Here is a 7,329-nt window from a genome sequence, read left to right as displayed (position 1 = left end):
ACATAGTACTGGATGTCCTAGCCAGAGAAACAAGGAACACAAAGAAATAAAAGACTCAAAAAAAAAAAAAAGAAGAAAATTTTCTTTTTATGGATAACATGAACTTACATGTAAAAGAATCCTAAAAAATTCACAAAAATTTTTGAATAAACAAATTTAGTAAAGCTTCCAAATAGAAGATAAATATATAAAAGACAATAATTTTGTTTTGTTTCTTTTTTTTTTAATATGGAATGCTTCCCAGTTTTTCATGTCATCCTTGTTCAGTGATCAAGCTAATCTTCTCTGCATCATTCCAATTTTAGTATATGTGCTGCCAAAGTAAGCACAAGACAGGAGCATTTTAACACTCTAATGATGAACTGTCTGAAAAAATAAAGAGAACAATCTAATTCACACTAGCATCAAAACTAATAAAATACTTAGGATAAGATTTAACTAAGAAGATGAAAGATCTGTACCCCATAAACTATGACATTGATAAAGAAATTGAAGGAGACATAAATGGAAAGATAGCTCATATTTATGAATGGTAAGAATTAACATTGTTAAAATGTCCATACTACCGAAAACCATCTGTAAATTCAATTCTTATCAAAAATCTAATGTTAGGGGCACCTGGGTGGCTCAGTGGGTTAAGCCACTGCCTTCTGCTCAGGTCATGATCCCAGGGTCCTGGGATCGAGCCCTGCATCAGGCTCTCTGCTCAGCAGGAAGCTGCTACCTCTTCTCTCTCTGCCTGCCTCTCTGCCTGCTTGCCATCTCTCTCTGTGAAATAAATAAATAAATAATCTTTTAAAAAATCCAATATTGTGTTTTTACAGAAGTAAGTAAAGAATTCTAAAATTTATATGAGACCATAAAAGACAACAAATAATTAAAGCAGTTCTGAGAAAGAATGAAGAAGCGAAATTACACTCTTGATTTGAAACTATACTACAATGCCCTCATGCTCAAAACAATAAAGTATACTGGCATAAAAACAGACCCATAAACAAGTAGAACAGAATTGAGAGTCCAGAAATAAATCCTTTCATACAGTCACCTAATATTTGACAGGGGCCAACATATATAATGGGTAAAAAATAGTCTGTTCAATAAATGATATTTAAAACTGAATAGTCACATAAACCAGCATGAAACTGGAACCTTATATCACTCATAAATCTTAACTTGAAATAGATTAAAGACTTAAATGTGATGCATGAAACTAAATTTCCTAAAGGAAAACATAGGAAAAATTCTCCTTGACATTGGTCTTGCCAATAGTTTTTTGGATAACAGGCCAAAAACACAAGCAAAAGAAACAAAAATAAATAAATGGTATTACATTAAACTAAAGTTTCTGCATTGCCAAAAAAACAAAAGAGAGAGAAAGAATGAAAACACACATCCACAGAATGGAAGAAAAAATACTTACAAATCTTATATCTGAAAAGAGGTTAATAACCAACAGATACAAATAGAAAAATAATATATAATTTAAAAAATAGCAAAAGTATCTCAATAGACTTTTTTTTTTTCAAAAAAGTTATATAAATGACCAACAGGAGCATTAAAAAAAGTGCTCAACGTAAAAAACTCAGGGCAAAGTCATTATGTTGTTATTGTTGTTTACCTCTGAAAAACACAGCAAGATATTACTACCTATTAGAATATATACTACCAAAAAATTAAAACTCTCAAATTTTGGTAAATATTGAGTAAAATGCGGAACTTATGCACTGTGATAGGGATATAAATTTGTATGGAAAAACAGTATGGAGATTATTCATATTATTAAAAGTAAAATTACCATATGATTCAGTAATCCCACCTCTAGGTATATATCTAAAGGAAAACGAAGTCACTATTCGAAGACATATCTGAACTCTTATGTTCATTATAAAATTATTAACTATAAGCAAGATATGGAAATAACTTCAGTATCCATTAATGGATGAATGAATAAAAAAGTATGGTAAATATATACCATGGAATACTACTTAACCATGAAAAATTAAGAAATACTGCCATTTACAACAGCATGGATGGATCTTGAAGGTATTATACTAAGTGAAATATTTCAAAGATTTTATATATTTTTTTAATTTATGTATTATGATATCCCTTACATACAGAATCTGAAGAAAAAAAAAGCAAACTAATGGAAACTTAGAGTTGAGTTGACAAGAGGGGAACCTGGGGTGGAATAAGGTGGTCAAAGGGTACAAACTTGCAACTATAATATGAAAAAGTTCTGGGGATCTAATGTACAGCATGATGATCATAGTTAATAATATATACATACTTTTTTATTGTGCTTCCCTTTATTAAACTTTGCATATATCACATTCTTACAAGTTGAAAGCTTATAGCAATCTTGTATAAAATAGGTCTGCTGCCACCATTTTTCTAAACATTTGTTCATTTTGTGTCTCTCTGTCACATGTTGGTAATTCTTGCAATATTTCAAGTTTTTTCATTATTATTGTATTTGTTATGGTGATCTGTGATCAGTAATTATGACCCACTGAAAACTCAGAACTAGTTTACTTAAGGTATATACATTGTTTTTCCTTAAAGACATAATGCTTTTGAACAGTACAGTATAGTGTTTATTTTTTATATGCACCGGGAAAACATAATTTTTTATTTGCACTGGGAAACCAAAAATAAAAAAATAATGATTTGACTTAGTTTATTGAGATAATCGCTTTATTGAGGCGGTCTGGAACAAATCCCACAAGACCTCTGAAGTTTATCTCTACTGTACTATATACATAAAAGTTGCTAAGAGAGTAGATCTTAAAATTCCTTACCATACATGCATAAAAAAACAGTGGCAACTATATGAGATAGTAGATGTATTAACATTTTATGTAGATTATATTGCAATACAGATGTATGCCAATTTATCAAATGGTACAAAATTTACACAATGTTAAAAGTTTGCAGTGTTATAAGAAATCATTTCTTAAATTTACAAATTATGATATGTCAATTATTTTTCAATAAAGCTGGAAAAAACTTTTTGTAGAATTAATCTATTTTTTCAAAAAAGGAATTAAGGAAGTAGAAACTGCAACTAACTCTGAAATAATAGAATACAAAATCCATTTTAGTTATATACACTGTGACAAACACTATTAGTTTACAATGAAGGAATACGTATGAAGCATGAAGAAAGGTCTATAAATAAGGCTGAAAGAGCTCAGTTTTAAGGTTTAAATTTAAAATCTTCTTTTGAAATACTAAACTGACCACCCAGTTTTCCAAACATAAATGTCTTAACTGCATGAATTTATTTCATACAACTCTATAAACTAGTTTCATAAGAAAGCAGCATGCAAATTTTGAATAAGACAGACTTGTTTAAGTTTCTTTATGTTCAACAGTAAAGGACACTTCTCTAAAAATATAATAGAAGAAAAATCAGCATATTTATTATGATAATTATTATTCATAATGAGATTCGTATTTAATTAAGGAATATATATCCTCAGAGGGGGTAAAGTAAAATGAAATTTATTTTGGTAAATGTGTCTATGAATAGTCAATACAATGCCTCAATATAAATGAATATTATCATTTTGAACAATTTAATTACTATTATTAGAATTATTATAAGTATAAAAAATAGCTATCATTTTAGCATGGAATATGAGACTCTCATGCTCCATGCTTCATTACATCCACACAACAACTCTGCATATTAAGTATTATCATCACCATTTCATGGGTGAAAAAACTGAGGCTAACACATTTAGATAGCTGGTTTATGATTACATGGCTGATAAAGATGCATCACACTAATTTAGGCTTTATGATTTCAGAATTGTACTCTTTCCACTGCACATTCTATTACTCTGTAAATAATTGGCTTGTTTTCATTTAGTTCTTTAATTTTATTCATGTGGCGATGGCTTAAAGCTTCATTTAAAGGAAGCTTAAAAAATTCATTTAGCCAAAAGCTCCCAAGAATTAAAAATGTCATGGATCTAATGTAGACATGGATATCATTAGTTAATGGGTAACTATATATTTTCCACTCTAGTGAGATTACAATCAGAGTATTTTTCTAAGTTTTAGTCTCTGAGTGTTCAAAAGGACTTTGTTAAAAAAGAAATATTTAGACAAAGGTGATCAAAAGTCTGGATCAGGTCACCTTAAGATAAATATTAGGAAACTGAGGAAACAAATGGAGATTTGAACACTGAGCTATGATATAATGAATGGTTTAAAGTATTTAGTAGAGCATAGAAAAGCTCTTTGAAGCCTGGTCTTAGCCTAGCATTGAGCTTCTGGGATATCTGTCTATCTATCATCTACCTATCTATCTATCTAGATATAAATTTGAAAACTTTTTTAGACAGGAGGGGATTAGGTGGGCAGGGCGCGTGCTCCTCTCTTAGGAAGGAGTCTGGGCAGAAAGCATGCCTTTCCTGAGCCTCTGGGCCCAAGGAGAGGCGAACATGACACCCGTGAAAGCAAGGCCCAAGAGGTACCAGCTCTCCTGCAGCTCTTCGTCCCTGACTCGACTGAAGTCTTGCTGAGGAAGCAGCAGCGAAGTGTTGTTCGCTCCAAGCCAAAGCCTCTGCGAAAGCACAGCATTCGCTGAGAAATGTTCTGCGGGCTGCTGCTGCTTGCCTGAGCCCAGTCTCGTGGTGGGAGAAACTCGCATACAGCGAAAAGCCTCTTTGCCTGGGCATCTCCCCTGGGCAAGCACAGCGTTCCTTGGGAAATCAGAGTTGGGTTTGGGGGATGCTGGTGCTGCTTGCCTGGGCTAGTCTCCGCAGCTCGGTGGAAGATACCCGCATGGAGCGAAATACCCTTTGCCCTAGCATCCCCTCTGCCTGAGAGAGAAGCCACGTGTGGGGAACGCGCAGCACGCCGCCCCGGAGAAGAGAAGGAGCCATTGGCCTTGGGGTCGGGAAACGCTCGGGAAGCAGGATAGCCTGCCGTGGCACAAACAGCAGGCCGCTGGCAAGACAAAGTTTCACTCGCTCCCTGTGTGGAGAGATGGAAGCCTGGCTGCTAAGGAGACATGAGGGGACGTCTAGGACAGGGTCGCGTGCTCCACTCTAAGGCAGCAGTCTGGGCAGAAGGCACGCCTGTCCTGTGCCTCTGGTCCCAAGGGGACAGCATCTCCTTGGCCACCTGTCCCAAGGGCAGACTTGGGCTTGCCACCATGTGTCATACCCGGAACTCGCAGAAACAACCCCATGGAGAAACGGGTGCACTATCTAAAAAAGAGATCAGTGAACTTGGACTGGAGTTAGTAGACCTGGAAGAAAATAAAATATTACAGAGAAGAATACTCTGTGGTCCAACCTAAACGGGCTGGGATTCCCATCATTTGGATCCCTGTAGCTTTACAAAAGTCAATTAAATTTTGTATCTCCGATTAAAGTTGATTCCCCAGTACTTTTTCAAACATCTTTTTGTAAAGTATTGTTTCCCAGAAAGAAAGGGATTTTGCACATGTATCTGCCTTTGTCTCTGGTCATGATCTCAGTCAGGATCCTGGGATCGAGCTCCATATCGGGCTTCCTGCTCATTAGGAAGTATACTTCTCAGTTTCCCTCTGCATCTACCACCCCTTTCCCCACTCATGCTCTCTCTCTCTCAAATAAATAAATACAATCTTTAAATTTTTAATTAAAAATAAGATAAATAAAAATAAAATAAAAAGTCTGGTCTTACTGCCCAATTTAGCTTCTTTTTTTTTTTTTGAGTTGTATTTTTAAAGCAGCATGAGAGAAGATGGGGCTCTCAAACTTAAAAAAAAAAGGAAAAAATTGAGTTTTGTTAGCATTTAAGATCTTGTCTGCTAGACAAAAACTTTGGCTTTGTTAACATGTGAAAATTAACAAAAGAGAATAAGATAGAATTCTAATAATTTTTGTAGAAATTAAAAAATTTCCTCCAACCCAATTACATACAGACCCATTAAGTAAATTCATTCCAATGTCCCAAACCAACGTTTTCTAATAGTAATGCATCTGTGTAAACAGGGTCAACCCAAGGAATAAATAAATATATTATTTTTTTCCTGTCTCTTCCACAGTCACATCTGGGTATATTGGTAGCAAGCCAATTATCTATAAGACATGATATCATAAGGAGGGTATTCTGTCCATTTGGGAGAACTGAAAATCATTGTATTTTTATCTTGGTGTAGTAACTTGAGATGGCACAGTGTGGGTTATGAATATATTTTATTTTTTTTTACTGGGAAGAAGAGATTATAGAGATATTGGTTATCCAAGAGAGACTGACAGGTGTTGATAGTAGACAGGTCAATATCCATATACTTTTTCCTTTAATATCTGAAAGCACTGAGGGATTGACAACAAGGAAACTTAAAACAACATCAAATATTTTATTGTCTCTTTTCTAGTTATATTGTAACCATATGACAAAGTATCAGTCGTACAAGCTATCATTCTCTTTTACCTCTATCTTTCTGCCAGAAATGTGGGCTTAATAGTGAGAACTCCAACAGCAATTTTTGCAACTGTGAATAAAAAGCCATGAAAACCTCTAAGATAGTTCACTTGACTTTCTTATTTTTATTTTTATTTTTTTAAAGATTTTCATTTATTTATTTGACAGAGAGAGGTTACAAGTAGGCAGAGAGGCAGGCAGAGAGAGAGAGGAGGAAGCAGGCTCCCTACTGAGCACAGAGCCCGATGCGGGACTCGATCCCAGGACCCTGAGATCATGACCCGAGCGGAAGGCAGCAGCTTAACCCACTGAGCCACCCAGGCGCCCTCACTTGACTTTCTTAAGACTCTGAACCAACACCAGAAAACACTATCTGTAGTCTTCTTGTTAAATGAAAAAATATGGTTAAACCACTTTTGACAGTCTACTACATACAGACAAATGTAAATCTTAATTGAAATATGTTCTCTCAGCTGTGCTGAAGCAACTGAGTCCTGAGCTTTTCAGGTTTTCAGTCTGAAAGAGTACACCTGTGGTTCTCTGAAAGGGAAGAGAAAGGACACCCTGTTCTCCATATTAATTAAAGAAGAGAAATCTGTGCATTTAAGTGTGCCATATAAAATTTATCAAGCAATTACCTCCTAAGTCCTTCCTATCCAAATTACCTGATATGCTCTCCCTACTCCTTTATTCCACGTTACTGCCTTTTCCAGGATTCTGTCTCACATCACAACATGTCTTCTGTTATTTCCTTCTTGCAAGCTAGTTTATTTTTCTCCATCTAAAAAAAATCAACAATCATTGTGTATTTCAATTCCCATTTTCCTCAAATGCATTGATTCTTCTTATCTATTACTCTTTTCTCATACTCAGTGTCTTTGTCTTTATGGGGTTTGTACT

The 7,329-nt window shown here is 34.8% G+C and overlaps 1 non-coding gene across 1 annotated transcript; it reads right to left on the bottom strand.

Annotated features, from left to right (window-relative positions):
* Positions 1-222: 222 nt before the first annotated feature.
* Positions 223-329, bottom strand: LOC123389150. The gene has a single exon (XR_006603683.1). It is a non-coding gene; the product is annotated as a U6 spliceosomal RNA (small nuclear RNA).
* Positions 330-7,329: the final 7,000 nt, after the last annotated feature.

The sequence above is a fragment of the Mustela putorius genome, unplaced genomic scaffold (genome assembly GCF_011764305.1).
Source record: "Mustela putorius furo isolate JIRA1106 unplaced genomic scaffold, ASM1176430v1.1 tig00003961_pilon_pilon_pilon, whole genome shotgun sequence".
Classification (NCBI taxonomy): Eukaryota; Metazoa; Chordata; class Mammalia; order Carnivora; family Mustelidae; genus Mustela; species Mustela putorius.
The sequence above is the reverse complement of the archived record's forward strand: the minus strand, read 5'-3'. Positions and strand labels throughout refer to the sequence as shown.